Below are 17,579 nucleotides of genomic sequence, written 5' to 3'. Positions count from 1 at the left end.
TGAGGTTACTGACGCTATCAATGTAAGTAAAAGCGGAAAAGCCCCAGGCCCAGATGGAGTTCCAGTTGATATCTACAAATCCAATGTGCCTCTTTGGGGTCCACTATTGACGCAGGTGCTACGCGCCTGCTGTTCAACAACTTTCATCCCGACCTGGTCTGAGTCTATAATCATTCCAATTCATAAAAAGGGAGATCGCCATAATCCTGCATGTTACCATCCTATTTCATTGCTCAACACACTTGCAAAGATTGCGGGACGCATCATCTTAAATAGATTACAAGATTGGACAGAGGAAAATCACACCCTCTCTGATCTACAATACAGGTTCAGGGCTGGTATAGGGACAATGGAACAGGCTCTTAACCTTGAGATCATACTTGGTAAATATACAAGGGCCAAGTCCGGAGCCCTATACCTTGCATTTGTTGATCTAACCTCCGCATTTGACTGTGTGGTGCACTCAAAACTGTGGCCTATCTTGCTGGACATGGGGGTTGACACTACCATAGTCCACTTTATTAGGGAACTGTACGCTGGGGCAAATACTAAGGTTCGCTATGGGCGCCGGGGGAATGCACCTTACCTTTTCCCATTGAACGAGGGGTGCGTCAAGGTTGTGTGTTGGCTCCCCTACTGTTTGCCCTATACACCAACAGCCTAGAGGGGACTCTATCCGATGCCTGCGGCGATCTCCCACAAGTAGGCCCTCAGAAGATCCCTGCGCTCCTGTATGCGATGACGCTGTTTTGATGGCTCGCACCCCAATCGCTTTACAAAGATTAGTAACAACCTTTGACAATTGTATGGATGCCTTGGGTCTTAAAATTAATCACACTAAAACCTTTTCAATGACATACTCCAGAAGTCGCATAAAGAATTGTCATATTGACTTAAAAGGCGTGAAACTGGTCAATACAGGGTCATTCCCGTACCTAGGTATCGTGTTCGACAAAGGCACATGGGTACAAGCTATAAAAGCGAGAAAACTGCTATTCACAAAAACCGTTATGGCAATAAAAATCTTTTCTAAAAGGGTGGGAAGAGCAACTCCTAAAGATATGATGACTCTTTACAACGCGAAATGCGTTTCAGTAGCACTGTATGGGGCAGGACTTTGGGGTTACCGGGACTGCACTACCCTACAGCTGACTGAAAACGCTTTTCTGAAAACAGTTTTAAGCGTTCCGCAATCAACCTCAACATTAGTATGCCACTAAGAAATGGGAGTAACATACCTTGCAGATCTTATTCGCTTTCAACCAAATTTACTTTGGCATAAAGTATGGACCTCTGACCCTGCGAGGTTGAATAGGGCTATCATAGGAGATGCCCTAGCACTTACTCACTCGCTCAAAATCCCATGGCTAAATTATATAAAGAACTTTCTCACTAAACTAGGCTACCCTGAGTTGTATTCTACTCCAGATGAATTGAAAACAATTTCCAGGAAAGATTTGAAAAATATTTGCCTCACCCACCTGACCGAATCGAGATGGGATGTGGAGGTAAATAAACATAGTGTCAGGAGAAACCATATGATACAGCACACGAATGGTATGGAACCATACTTATGTAATGTTCTGAACCCAAGACATCGGTTCGTCCTTACGCGTTTGAGACTAGAGTCCTTTCATCGCCTCGTTAGCTTTCCCTCTACTAATGACTGGTCTCCACAACTGGAAAAATGCCCTTGCGATAATGTTTCTGATCAAAATACAATGCATACACTCTTTTTTTGTAAATATTATTCTATTTTTAGGAAAATGTATGTGACACCACTTTTAAAATTAATGCATTTTAAACAATGGCGCCCAGCTTTTTTGTATCTTTTGTCTCTTCTGTCTATCATGGTTTGCAATGGATTAGCTTTATTCCTGTGTTCAGTGATTAAGGCCAGATCATACCTTGAGGTAAATGAGCGAGATTTTTAAGCGTGGTATTTGAGATTACCCCACCTGTTTTAACTCAATTGTTTATTAACTTCTTTTACTTTCTTCTTTTACTCTCTTATCTGGTTGTATCTATATTTATATTCATATGCATTTTTAGTATTCTCTTCTTTCGAACATCGTTTTTATGTACAATGACTTTTATGATTGCTAAAATCAATCGAATAAAGTTTTTCTTGATGATGATGATGAATAGCATGGATACACGTTATATTTATTTTAATAAACCATGGTTTTAAGTGCATTCCAAAGGCGTTTTACACATACAGTTTAGTGTTCTAAGCAAATCTGACCATATCTTCATTTTCATCATACGTTCTGGTGCACTCGTGACAGGTGCAGGGACTGTCTCATATAATAAAAGATTCTTCCAGAGAAGAAAGAAACCTGGCACTCCATATCATTTCATTGACTTTACTGGGCTAACCTTGTTTGGGCTAACTGCCTTTTTTTTTTTTTACAACAATTGTGAACGCCCACTGACTTTCAGTGTAAACCTAGAACTTCATAGACATACAAATCATTCAAGGAGAATTATGTCAGCAAGAAGTTAAATAAAACTCACGACTTATAAACTTGGCATCAATGTGCTGCTAAGAAGGGAAATTAATTCTATTGAGAATGCTCACATGCTGTATACAGACATGTAAGGGGGAGGTATTCTATTAAAAGTGAGTGTATTAATACCTTAAGATGCGCTGCTATACTATACAAATCAGTATGTATGAGATTTCATATACAATGACTTGTTATGAGTTATAAAAGGATCACTGTTCTGTGACACAAGCAAGGTTTAGGGCAAGATTTCATGGAAAATTATGGTGCACTGCGCTGTGCCAAATTTAGCAGCGTTGTGCACTGTCATTTTCAAAATGCAGGGATACGCCATATTATATTATATATTTAGTAGAATACGGCTCACTAAATTTGCTGCTCTGTGCCAATGCAGCCACCCTTGCACCGTAGTGCAAGGATGGCTGCGTTGAGGGGGAGATATTTTTTTGCAGGAAGGAACACTTTCTTGCAAAAAAACAATCTTAAATGGCTATTTGCTCTTTCTATGTGTGCTACAGAATGCAGCACACATCGAAAGAGCAAAAAACGAAAGTATTTCTCCTCATTGTGCCACTCTAACAGATTTTGGCACGGCCTCAGGTTTACAAAAACGTGTAAATCTGAGGCAGCGTCAAAATGCAATGAGTGTTGCTGTAACATGCCCACAGCAACACCCATTGCACGTCCCTTCCATGCAAAGTGCTTCTTGTGAAGGGGCTGTATTTACAAGGTGGCTTAACGCCACCTTGTAAATATGGCGCAGGGTATATCACCACCGGAGCTTCATGAAAAGTGACGCTCCCATGGTGCTAGGGGCTCTTAATTATGCCCCTTGATATCTTAAGTCCATTTTGAGAAATTGGGTTGGTGGTTGAGGAGAGGTGAAACTCTTCTCAAACAGGGGCCGAAATCCTTGTCAGCTGCAATTCGCTGTCACCAGAGCTTCACTTTGGCTGGCGGCAAAATCTTGGCACAATTGGGCCCATTCATGGTTGTGAAGAGCCTGAAACGTCTGGATTCTTTTCTTTTCATTAAGGTGGAACTCAACTCATGCCACACCAAGGGTCCAGGACCTGGGAAGCACCTCTTGGGGGTCAGGAACTCACTCTAGCAAAGGTCAGCAGGTCTCAGGAAGATCCAGTTGCATATCCAGGTAGGTCCAGTGCAGGAGGTCAGCTAGGAAGCTGCAAGGAGTTTTCTGTAGCTTGATGTGTCCCTGTACCTCAGAATAGAAGGCCAGCTAACTAGTCCTTGGAGTCACTTAGGTAGCCTGAGGAGAATGGTGCAGGTCCAGTCTTCCTTCTCAGACAGCAGGGCAGGCCTCAAGCAGCAGGTCAGTACTCTGGCAGCAGGACAGTCCTTTTGTCTGTAGTATTCATAGGTCCAGGAGTGTACTGAAGTGGGGGCCTAAGGGTCTCCTTTGTATACCTGGTGACCACTTTGAAGTGGAAGAAACTTCTAGAACCTTCCCCGTACAGAGGTGTATGAACTTTCTGCCTCCCTCGATTGGTTCCAGTCTGTCTGTAGGCACAATAGGCTATTGTGAAGTCTTTTGTGTGTGAGCTGATGCAGTGTCTTTGAAGTGTAAGTGTTACAAGTGACAATTCTGCCCCTCCCATCAAGTATGAATGGCCCATCCTGCCAACACCCAAACCCTCTATAGTGTAGCTGCCTATGAGGAATTCACAAAGGCCAACTGCCAACTACACCTGGACATGTAACCCAGGAAAGGGGCTGCAAGCACCAAATGATTAGGATATGAAAATGGCAACTTTCAGAGGTGGCATTTTTAAAATTGTGACTTCAAATCCTACTTTATCATAAAAAGGGGATTTTAAATTACATTTGCTCAGCCACCAAACATGAAATTGTTACCTGCACCTAAACAATGTTATTACTTGTGATAAGGTACTCCCATGTTATCAGAGGTAGGTCTTACAATAGTGAAAAATGAACTTGAGAATTTTTCACTGCCATGATATGTAAAACTCAAAAGTACTTAAAAAGCGTTTTAAATGTAACACACCCTGCCCCATAGGCTGCTTAAGGCTTACCCCAGGGGTGACATCTATATGAACAAACATTTGGAATTCAGTGGGTCTTGCATTTGCTTGAGTTAGAGCTATTAGCATTGTGAACCATTTACCAATGTCATCAAAGGATTTTTGAAGGGCAAGCTCACAAATGAGTGGCAGTAAATGTGGGTGTGTTAAAAGCCCAGATACATACCAACACGTCAGAAAAGCAGTGCTTGTGGACTGCTATACTTGACCCAAAAAGGAATGTTTAGGCCTGGGAAAAGCTTTATTTGGTCAGGTCAAAAGCGCAGTTTACAATTGCACATACAGGCTACAATGGCAGTCCTGAGACAGGTTGTAGGGGGCTACTTAAGTGGGTGGCACAATAAGCACTGCAAGCCTACTGGTAGTAATTAATTTAACAGCCCTGGGTATATGGTACACCACTTTACTAGGGACTTACAATTAGCTTAAATCTGCCAATTGGTTGCAATCCAATTTCCCCATGTTTACAGGAGTGAGCACAAGCACTTTAGCAGTGGTTAACAGTGGTAAAGTGTTCCTGGAGCCAACAAAACCAAATTCAGCAAAATAGAAGGAATGGAGGCAAAATGTTTGGGGGAACACCACGCCACGGATGTTAGGTGTTACATCCATGAACTTCACAATGGATGGTGTACCATTTGTGTTGAAGTGCAAATGTGCAAGGAAACTGAAGAATAGTCAACAGTCAATAGGCAATGCACCTTACCACAATGATCCATTGCAAATAACGCCCAAGTGTGCTCCTAATGAACACTCTTTGTGGCCATAAATACATCATCCATATAAATAAAATGTGGCCTCCCCTGATAGTCGGTACTGTGATTATTGCACAATTACTCTGGTTCATGCCAAACTAATCCCTCAAGTACCATGGTAATCAAACCACTTTGCCTTACTTGCTAAGGGTGCCTAAACTATACTAAGTAAATTCCTCATGTGCCATGATGTCCAGCCATTAAGTCAACAGCATGGTATTTAGACATTGGGCCTACTGCAAAGTTTCATATCAAGCAACAAAGATATCCTATAGATTACCAACCTGTACAGTAAAATTACCCCCCCACCACCACATATAAAAAAGAGGGAAGGAAGGATAGATTACATTGTGAGGAAGAAAGAAATGCATAAGAAAGGAAAGATCTAATAAATGAAAGCTGAAATGCATGATGTAATGAAAGACAGAAAAGGGTGAGGAATAAAAAATGAAACGAAAGAAAGATATAAAGAAAGATCAAAAATCTGAAGGAAAGATGGAGATAAAGCAGGACAGAACAAAATATGAAGGATGGAATGTATGAAAGACTGAAGCGGTATGAATGTTGCTGACATCTTGATGAACTTTCTCTTTCCATCCCAGGCCACAGATGGCCTAGACGAAAGAGCATAAATCACATGCTAGAAGAATGCAACAAGACAACTTTAAAGAATGCTCTTTATTTATGTATGGGAACTGCAGAAGTATATCCCCAGTTGAGCACAATGAAATACTCATGGACAGCATGGAGTTCAAGCATGAAAGAGATGGCAAGTCTGCGAGGAAACAATATAAGGAATAACACAAGCATCACACAAGCTTTAGAATTCCCTTTGTTGCCTAATTACTGACCTTTGCCAGTGTGGATTTCTCCTGCTTAATAATAGATCATGCGTGTATCTGTTGTGCGCAATTGCGTGTAGGACGAATTCAAAGGAATAATGACAGACCCAGCCATATGTTGGAGGATGAAATATGTTCTTTTTAGGAAATTTTGTATGGCCGTGATTAATAATTATCACTGAAAAGTATTGCTGTGTTTTACTGAAAGGAACGAAGGACAGCTACACGTTTGCCCATTTCCCATTTTGCTTCCAGATTTGTTTGAAAGGTTATTGTTTTCACACACTTTTATACACACACTACGAGTTTTCATCGTACATTAATTTAATCATTGCTATAAACCTTTTTTTCTAAGCCCAATCTAGTCAGTTGTATCCATAGCAAATTCCTAGCAACAGAACCAAAGTTGGATAAGTTCGAGGAATGCAATGATTTTATATTCATTTCAATAAATGTCTTTATGACCAAGCAGTATTCAAAGATCAGTCTGTCACCTTCCCCAGGCTCCATTTAGTTAACATTCAACCAGAAATACCAAATGAGAATAAGAATAATAATGCCCTTACTTCAGAAGATAGTTTATAATTTTAGCAAAATTTAGAAAGATGCAGCTCAAAGCAATGCCCCCCCCCCCCAAAAAAATGCACTTTTTCAGACTGCCCCACCAGTGCTTTTAGGTAAGCGGGTTCATATAATATTCGGGTTTTTACAAATCAATTCAAGCATATCATAGAAAAATACTTTCCCCCAAACCGTGTTATCCAATACTTAGAAGTGATTGGCTTTTTTTAGGGAATCCTTTGTTGCATGACCCAAGGGCAGCCATTTCCCAGAAAACTTCAGCATATCAACTTCATTTTAGTGGGTGTTGCAAAATGCATCACATTCAATATACTGTAAACATGTTGGAAGTAGCCATAGCTTTAGACACATGAAGGGGGATTTGGAGTGGGTGGGGGAGTTAATGGACGGCCCTGGCCAACCTATATTGATACCTGGTGTTGGAAATTACCATTTTATGGGCACCAGTCACTCAGGTTTTTGTCTTCTGTTGCTGAAACTGTTTTAATTGGCCATAGGACTCTGTGCACTTTACCCCCACCAACTAGTGGCAAAGTTCTTGTGCCCTCCCTTCCAAACATGTCAAAATTCATATGCAGTTAAATGGTACATTTAATTTGCCTGTAAGCCCCATACATATGGTAGAATAAAAAGGAAAGCTGAGTCAGCTGCAGCAAGGGTCGTGGAGGAGAAAAAGTTGGCTCGAGAAGAGAGGAAAATATTATTGGCTCATGAAGAGAGTCAGAGAGAACTGGGCTTGAAGGCAAAGCAGGTCACATTGTCTAGTGATGGTGGTGGCAGTGAAATTGGTTTGTCTCAGGAGAGTTTTTTGACTGTTTCCTTGCATTCCGGCTCTTGCCGGTTTCCCCGTCCCTGCCGCTGCCTCCCCTGCGGCTCTGCCCCCTCACACCCCCATTCACCACTCCCTCCCGCCTCCCAGCTGCTCCTTCCTCCCATCTCCACTTCTTAATGGTGCTGCTGCGCGGTGCCGAGTGTGACCCCCTGACCTGCGTTAAGGCCAGGAGTCACTCGACACCCCAAGCAGAAGCTCCACCAGGCTGCCTCCGTGCCCCAGACCCCGCCCCTGCTTCTAACGAGAGTTCGAGGCCTCATCCCTAGTGTCTAGTGGTAGACGTAGCATCTGTACGTTGTATTTTGTAATTTTATATTTTTTATTTTGTTTTTTTCCCTGTTCCTTGCCTTCATTTTTTGTGCCCATTCCTGTGTTTTACTCCGCTTCGTTTTTTGCCTGTTTCCTCGCATTCTGGCTCTTGCCGGTTTCCCCATCCCTGCCGCTACCTCCCAGCTGCTCCTCACTCCCACCTCCCGTTCTTAATGGTGGCCGCTATGCGGCCGCACCGCTGGCGCACCAGAGGCAAGTCCGTCTGTGCCCGTCCGTGACTGGATCACGCTCAGCACCCGTCCCCCTGGTCCACGTACCTCCAATGTCCCCATATGCCTCTACTCCACCACAGAGCTCCACGCTTTCAACCCCAGCTGGCACACCACCTGCGCCCAGGCCGACCCCAGACACACCCATGGACCTTTTGCATGTCACTCATGCCACTTCTCCTGCACCCAAGCCAACAAACACCATAATAACACCAAACACCCCAACCACCTCAGCTGCATCCTCAACAGCCGCTCCGTCCACAAGCACATCATCCAGCTTTGGGAACTACTCACGACAGCCTCTCACGACACCGCCTTCCTCACTGAAACATGGATGAAACCCTCATCGGAACCCGACATCGCCATAGCCATACCGGAGGGATACAAAATCACCAGAAGAGACCATATCAACAAACCAGGAGGGGGAATCACCATAATACACAGAAATTCCATCAAGATTTCCACCAACACCAACAACACCCTGGATGCCGTAGAGCACCTACACTTTCAGATACACAACAATGCCAACACCACCTTGAGAGGAACCCTTGTCTACAGACCACCAGGCCCCCGTCCCCTATTCTGTGACGCCATCGCCAACGCTATCAGCTCCCACGCCCTCACCTCCATGGACTGCCTGCTCCTCGGCGACCTAAATTTCCACCTGTAGAGTGCCAGCGACTGCAACTCCACTGCCCTGCTGGACTACCTTGAAAACCTCGGGCTCAAGCAACTGGTCACCTCGCCCACCCACTCAGCCAGAAACACGCTTGACGCCATATTCTCCTCCAACAGCCACATCACCTTCACTCACACCACAGAACTCCATTGGACTGATCACCACTGCGTCCATTTCTCCTTCCGGAAGCCCATCACCCATCACCAACAACATCCTATCCCCCACCGCAAGTGGAACAAAATCTCCAAGAACAACTGATCTCCAACCTCGCCCAATCTACACCACCCATTACCAACGACCCCAATGCCGACACCCTCAACCTCAAACTATGGCACGACGAGTGGGCAAACTCCCTCGCTCCACTCAAAAAAGCCAGCAACACCTGAATCAACAAGACAGCTCCCTGGTTCACTGCAGAATTTCAGACCTACAAACGAGAATGCAGGAAAACTGAGAAAGCCTGGCACCAAGAACCATCAGTGAGCAACTCCTCCGCCCTCAAAGCAGCCATGTGCCAACACCACCAGCTCATCCGGACCACCAAAAGATCCTTCTACAAAGAACATATAGACAACAACGCACGCAACAGCAAGGAACGCTTTATCATCATCAAAGAACTCACTAAACCCAAATCCTGCGCCATCGACCCTCCGCACTCGCAAGACCTCTGCACCTCCCTCTCCAGCTACTTCCACCGCAAGATCGCAGACATACACAAAAGCTTCATAACACCGCCACCCACCATCACCACCACCGATGCAGCCAACCCCACAGCACCCTGCCGCACTAACGTACTGAGCAGCTGGACCCCCGCCAGCGATGAAGAAACCAGCAAAACCATGAATTCCATCCACTCAGGATCTCCAAAAGACCCCTGCCCCCACCACGTCTTCAACAAGGCCATCCAAATCATGGCTCCCCAGCTCTGGTCCGTCATCAACAGCTCCTTCGAGACCGCCACCTTCCCAGATATTTGGAAACATGCTGAAGACAACGCCTTGCTCAAGAAACCCAAAGCAGACCCGAAGACCTCACAAACGACCAACCTATCTCTCTACTCCCCTTCGCCGCGAAGGTCATAGAGAAGATAGTCAACTAACCATTGTCCCGCTTCCTGGAGGACAACAACATAATTGACGTCTCCCAGTCTGGATTTCGCAAAAACCACAGCACCGAGACCGCCCTCATCACCTTCACTGACGACATCAGGACCAGACTTGACAAGGGTGAAACTATTGCTCACATCCTTCTCGACCTCTCCGCAGCCTTTGACACCGTATGCCACCAAACCCTTCGCACATGTCTCTTTGATGCCGGAATTCACCAAAAAGCCCTGGAATGGCTCACCTCCTTCCTCTCCGAACGAACCCAAAGAGTTCGCCTCCCTCCTTTCTGGTCTAAAGCCACCAAGACCATATGTGGAATCCCCCAAGAATCCTCACTCAGCCCCACCCTCTTCAATATCTACATGGCTGCGCTTGACGGCATCGGCCCCCACGACCTCAACATCATTTCCTATGCAGATGACACCCAGCTCATCCTCTCCCTCACGAGGAACCCCTCTACCGCCCAGAACAACCTCCATGCCAGACTCCTCGCCATCGCTAATTGGATGACAGCAAGCCACCTCATACTGAGATTATCATTTTAGGACCCAACAAGACAGCATGGAATGACTCATGGTGGCCTACCACCCTAGGTCCACCCCCGACACCCACCACCCACGCACACAATCTCGGCTTCATACTAGACTCATCTCTTCCATGACTCAGCAAGTCAACACCATATCATACTCTTGCTTCAACACCGTCCGTATGCTACGCAAGACCTTCAAGTGGATTCCGAAAGAAACCAGAAGAACGGTCACCCATGCCCTCGTTAGCAGCAGACTGGACTACGGTAACGCCCCTCTATGCAGGGACCACAGCCAAGCTTCAGAGAAAACTCCAGCGCATCCAGAACGCTGCTGCACATCTCATCCTCAACCTCCCTCATCACAAGCATATCTCCACACACCTCAGATCCCTACACTGGCTGCCCATCAACAAAAGGGTCGTCTTCAAAATCCTAATCCAGGCCCACAAAGCCCTCCATGACACAGGACCTGCCTACCTCAACGAACGACTTAACTTCCGCATCCCGACCCACCAGCTCCGCTCCACCGACCTCGCAACAGTCCCCAGCATCCAACGCACCACCTCCGGTGACAGATTCTTCTCCCACCTAGCCGCCAAAACCTGGAACTCCCTCCCCACCAACCTACGCAAGACCCAGGACCACCTAGACTTCAGAAAGCGCCTCAAAACATGGCTCTTCAAGCAGTAGCACCCGCCCCCCTCCCACCCCCAGTGCCATGAGACCCTTCTGGGTGAGTAGCGCGCTTAACAAATTATTAATTGAAGTAAAAGGTTCCACATACCAAAAGACCTGGTTCCAATGATAGGGAGATACCTTGCTGGTCCTATGGAAATCTTACAGAAGGAAGTATGCTACAGTGAAGCAAGCTCTCATTGTCAAGGTTGGTCTAATCCCAGAGAGATACTGCTTAAAGTTCAGGGATAATCAGAAGCTTTTTAACCAGTTCTGGGTTGGTTTTGTGGACTACTCTGGTAATGCACTGATAATTTGGTGAAGGGCACCAAACTGAGCTATTATGTTGGGCTATTTATGTTTAGTAATTGCTTTACAAAGCTGCACCATCACTGTATTAATGCCAAGCATCCTGTACCCAGAGAGAGTGGGGAGGAGGCTCATCGCTGGATCAGTACCAGAGTGTTAAAGAAGGTTCTTCCAGGGACCACCAGAAGGGTGGCCAGAGTCCCCATCACAAGAAGGAAAGGGAGATATGGAAAGCCAAAAGGAATTCTCAAAAGGTCACCAAGCATGGTTTCAGGGGAAGAAGTCAAAATCCAATCCAGAAGAAGGGTGGGTTTAATAGTAAGAAATTCCAAGGCTACTTCCATCCCAAGTGCTTTGAATGTTACTAGTATGGTCACAGAAAGGGATGTCATCTGCTCCTGTAAGACGAACCCCCAAATGGTGGATCAGCTTTGGGAATTTTCAGTGTAGTGCTGGGAGTCTGCCAGTTAGTTTTAGGGGAAGTACAGAGGTTACCCTTTTGTCGCTGGGTGATAAAGTGATGGGGCCTAAGGCTCACATGCCTGACAATGCTAAAACATATAGGCAGTAGCTCACCATTAATGATCAGAGGAAGGAGACACATGAGACAGTATGACTATTGTTAAGTATCATATGTTGACCTCAGGTCGTACCTGTTATAGAGAAAATGTAGCTTTGAGTCCTGCCATGCCTGTTGACTATCTGCCAGGAAAGTATCTTCAGAGCACCATCTGGAAAGAGATGGAGCTCAGGTCTCACTTGGAGATGTTGGTGGGTACTTGAGAGGGGGCTTATGATAGTACCTTCCCTGGCAGCAGAGAAGGGGAGTCAAAAGGACTTGGAGCCTGAGGAAGGGTAAGGACCACAGGAAAGCCACCCCAATGTTTCCCACAACCCAGGAGGAGGCTGAATCTGAGGGTGATACCCTGACACTTCCATGGAGGACATTGCTGCCCTGGGAGACCTGCCTAAGCTAGCTGGATGGCAAGCTGAAGGAACACCATCCCAGGCAGAGTTCTGCAAAGTACAGAAGGAGTGCCCACTCTTGAAGACCTACAGTGGTAGGCCAATGCGCAGACAAATGGCAAAACTTCTGGTGATTATCTTAGCTATTGGAGAATACTTTACTGTACAGTGAGCCTAAGGTTCCTAAGCCTGGGTCAACCCATGTGTTGGTGGTCCCCCTGTGCTACAAGGCCATCCTGTTGGAACGAGCACACAGTATTCCTCTAGTATGACATCTGGGACAGGCCAAAACCTTTGACCAACTGGTCACCCACTTCTATTGTCTGTGAATGAGGAACACAGCAGATGCATTCTGGAGGTACTGAAATACCTGCCAGGCCAGTGGCAAGACAGGCATAAAGAGTTGGTCTCCGCTGCTTCCATTTCCTGTGGGGGTAAAATCTCCTTTGAAACAGTGGGTATTGATATTGTTTGGCCTCTGGACTCTAAAACTGCCTTGGGCAACTAATTTATCTTGGTGGACCATGCTACATGGCCATACCCCTGAGGTTGAGGATTGCTTTTATGGTGGCCAATGCACTAATGAGAATATGTATGTGTGTGGGTTTCCCCAAGGAGGTTATGTTGGACAGGAGCACCAACTTCATGGTGCCTACATGAAGTCCATGTGGGATGTGGGTTGGTTAAACTGAAAGTTCTCCAGGCATACCATCCCTGGACCAATGGACTTGTTGAGAGATTCAACACAACTCTGTAAGGCATGATTATGGGCCTGTCAGAGCCCGTGTGGCACAAGTAGGACATTTTATCATGTCTGTTTCTTGCCTACAGGGAGGTGCCTCAGAAAGGAGTCCCTTTGAACTTCTGTTTGGTATGTTTGGTGCTGCTGATCCTGAGACATTGATAATGGGTCACCAATGACGACATAAGGTCAATGACACAAAAAGATTCAACCACGATAACTTTTCAGCCTTGCAAAAAGGGGTGAGAGTAAGCTCCTAAGAAGCTCCCCCCCTCACCCAGGATGTAGTGCTCTACATGTTGGCTCTCAGATCTCGGATTAAGTCTTTCTTTAAAGAGGCCATGGAGAATCTGGAAGCCAGCCAGGAGGGAATGAAACAATGGTATGAATGGAAGGCCATTCTGGTGGAATTTCAACCTGGCTAGAAGCTGTGTTTGATGGAGCTTATGGAGCCCTGGGCCTTGAAAGACAACTGGACTGGGCCCTATGAAGTGAGTAAATTATTGGAGACACTACTTTTTCATCTCAAGACATCCAAAAGTCCCTTGAATGACCACAAGACTTCTTTTTGAGAGGTCCGAACTCATATGCTCTTTGTGACAGATAGAGTTGAGGAGGAAGAAAGCGAACCTCTCTCAGACCTCCTGTCTTCAAACAAACAAGGTGCATCAGTGGACTGTGTCATCCTTTTCTTCAGACTGACTCCAGAACAAGAGAGAGAATGTCACAAGTTGCTGGGATGATTCTCTCAAATTTTCTCACTAATCCCACTGCTCACATAAAAGTATACCTGTTAAGAATGGTGGATTTGGGGGGTGATTGTGCTGTCCTTTAGCCTCTTGTTAAGTGCAGTGGTACTGGCACTTAAGGCTGCTCCATCAGGCACCACCCTAGAATTGAGGTTCTGTGTGGATTACAGGAGTCTCAATTTAATCATCAAACCTTATCTACAGATCTGATGAGCTGATTGATAGGTTGGGGGCTTCCAAGTTCCTGAGTACATTTGGTCTGACGTTGGATGCTGGCAGTTTGCCCTAAGAAAAGATCAGCATTTTCCACCCCAGAGGGCCACTACCAGATCCAAGCGATGCCCTCTGGGTTACAGAATGTACCTGCCACCTTCCAAAGGCTGGTTTAACAGAGTTTTGGCTGGCTTAGAAAACTTCAGTCCAGCATATGTGGATGAGATTGCTTTTATCAGCTCCAGCTGGGAAGACCACCTGTACCACCTCCAGGAAATGCTTCATACCCACAGTGGGCTAGCAATGAAACAGATCCAAGTGAGAACTTTCTTGTGCCTCACTGGGTATTATAGGGGATTTGTTAAGGTCTATGGCACCATTTTTGCCCCTTTTATGAGCTGACGTCCAAGATGTAGGTATGCCAAAAAGCAATTGAATCTCTGAAGGAAGCCATGTGAACAGCACCAGAGCTCAAGCCCCTTACTTCTCCACAGAGTCCTAGTTCGGACAGATGATTCAAAGCATGACATTGGAGTAGTCCTGTGAAAGCTAAATGATGAGGGCTTGGACTAACCTGTAGCTTTCATTAGCAGGAGGCTTATTCCTAGGGATCAAAAGGAGGCTGCAACTGAAGGGGAAACATTTAAAGTGGTCTGGGAACTGAAGATTTTGAGCCCATACTTGTTTGGGACTCACTTCCAAGTTCGGACAGACAACAGACCCTTCATATGGCCAATGAAAATGCATTGTGAGAATCCAAAGCTGTTAAGGTGGTCTATATCTCTACACAGAATGGACTTCATGGTGGAATATTATCCTGGGACTGATCATGCCAATGCTGATTTTTGCAGGTTTTTCCTCCTTAGCGATGAGAACACCCAAGATGGTGAGGGGTGCTCCCTACCTGCGCCTGGGGTGGACACATATTGGAAATGACCATCTTTTATGTGGTAGTTCCCCAGATATTTACCTTCTGTTGCTGAACCTGTTTGTGTTGGCTACACAACTCTTTGCACTTTTCCACTGGTACCCAGACCTTAAGTGTGTGTGCCCTCCTTTTCATACATGTTGAAACTGATATACCCTTGATTGACACATTTAATTGCACATCTCCAATTCATGACACCACCTCTACTCAGGACCTGCAGATTAAATGCTATATTAGCCTGGTATAGCACTCATTGTGCCACTCATTAAAGTAGCAATGTAAACTATGTCTTCGGTCTGCCCACCACAGACTGAATGTCAAGTTTTAAATTCCAATTATGACCTAGCACAATAAACTTTTGCCTAGCCTAAAAATTTATTTTTTAATACTGCCAGAAATTGGGTTGTTGGTTGACTGGGGTGAGAGCCCTGGTCGAGCAACAGCCACAATCTGTGCATGGTTAGCAAAACAAGCAGTCAGGATAAACTTAGAGGCGATGGATTGAATATTTATGCAGCACACAAACAGCAATACAATGAAAACACAAAACAATAAAAATCCCAAACCGAATTAGAAACATAAAGAAAATGTTTATATATTATTTGACACCAATATCATCAAAATCCAATTAGTAGAACCAGAGGGAAGAACTTTTAAATTGTAAGGTTCAAAATTGCAAGTTCACAGATATAGAAAATGCCCATTTACGCACCCTGAACACCACAACCAAGGGTCCCTGAGTGGATGGAGACCACCTAGGGGTTCAGGATGCACTCAGGCTGGGTCAAGGTGTGGGTCCCAGATGATGAGAGTCTGTTATGTCCCTGTAGCTCTGAACCGGAGCCCAACTAAACTAGCCCTTTGAGTCATCCAGTCCTGGGTGCAGGTGAAAATACAGGCTCCACAGCAGGGCTGGTCCTGAATGTTCAAGGCAGGCTCCAGACAGCAAAACTGTCCTTCCAGGCACAACAGCAGTCTGGAATAATGAACAGCAGGTCGCAGCAGCAGAAAGTCCTCTGAGTCCTTCTGTTGGTTCAGTAGTGAACTCCAGAGTGGGTCTGAGAGCCCTATTTTAGAAGATGGGAAAACGTTTCCAGAATGCTTCTTTGAAGTTCAAGGAGTTTCCTTCCTGTACTGCCCTGGCTCCTAGCTTGCTGCACTGACAATACAGGGCTGTTAAGCCTATTGGGTGGCAGAAAAGCCCAGCCTATTTAGGTGTAAGTGGGTCTGTGCTCAGCTCTGCCCTTCAATCAAGCCAGTTTATGGTCCATTCAGGCTCTGCTAGTCACCACTATTTTGTGACTGTCTGGGGTGAATTCACAAAGTCTCAACTGTCAGTTACACCCAGACAAACATGTGACCTAATGAAGGCTGCAGGCACAGAGGGCTAAGAGCAGGAAAATGCCAACTTTCTAAAAGTGGCATTTTCAACCTTCTAATGGTAAATCCAAATTTACCATTGAAAAGAGTTTATCATTACACGTTCATAGATACCAAACATGACACATCTACCACCTCTAGTTTAGGAATTACAGCTTATTAAATGTAATAAGGAATAATAAATACATTTCTTGTAGTTAACATCTGCCTCAATAAAAGGCTGTTTTTGACTCAAACATAGGTTTGACAATATTTGTCGACCTGTCTTTTCAAAATCCATGAGTGTTTGCACTGGGATGTCTGGAATGCCCACTCATTAAAAAGTAATTCAAAACACTATGAGGGTCATTCTGACCCTAGCGGCCGGTGGCCGCCAGGGCCACCGACCACGGGAGCACCGCCAACAGGCTGGCGGTGCTCCAACGAGCATTCTGACCGCGGCGGTTCAGCCGCGGTCAGAAGCGGAAAGTCAGCGGTCTCCCGCTGACTTTCCGCTGCTCGTTTGAATCCTCCATGGCTGCGGAGCGCGCTCCGCAGCCATGAGGATTCTGACCCCCCCTACCGCCATCCTGTTCATGGCGGGAAAGCCGCCATGAACAGGATGGCGGTAGGGGGGGGTCGCGGAGCCCCTGGGGGCCCCTGCCGTGCCCATGCCAATGGCATGGGCACGGCAGGGGCCCCCGTAAGAGGGCCCCGCAAAGTATCTCAGTGTCTGCCTTGCAGACACTGAAATACGCGACGGGTGCCACTGCACCCGTCGCACCTTCCCACTCCGCCGGCTCGATTACGAGCCGGCATCCTCAGGGGAAAACATGTAATACCCGCCGCGGTCTTTTGACCGAGGCGCGGTATTTTGGACGGCGGCATCCTGGCGGGCGGCCTCCGCCGCCCGCCAGGATCATAATGAGGCCCTATCTCTGCTCCTTCTAGAAGCATGTTGAGCCCCTTTAGTTCAAACAGGAGTTCAGACAACTAACCCTTGGAGTCACTTCTGGGGTCCTGGGTTCCAAGCAAACAGAAACAATCTTCCTTTAGGTTCCTCAGACACCACTTCCTCTGATTTTCCATAGGTTGAGGAGTATTCCATGGAGATGGCTGTGAGATCCATTTTTATGTCCTGTGCCTGCTTGTGGATAGAGGGTACATTGTGGATAGAGGGTACATGTTGTTTACCCCATAAAAC

The sequence above is a fragment of the Pleurodeles waltl genome, chromosome 2_2 (assembly GCF_031143425.1).
Source record: "Pleurodeles waltl isolate 20211129_DDA chromosome 2_2, aPleWal1.hap1.20221129, whole genome shotgun sequence".
Lineage (NCBI taxonomy): Eukaryota > Metazoa > Chordata > Amphibia > Caudata > Salamandridae > Pleurodeles > Pleurodeles waltl.
This window is presented reverse-complemented; position numbering follows the sequence as displayed.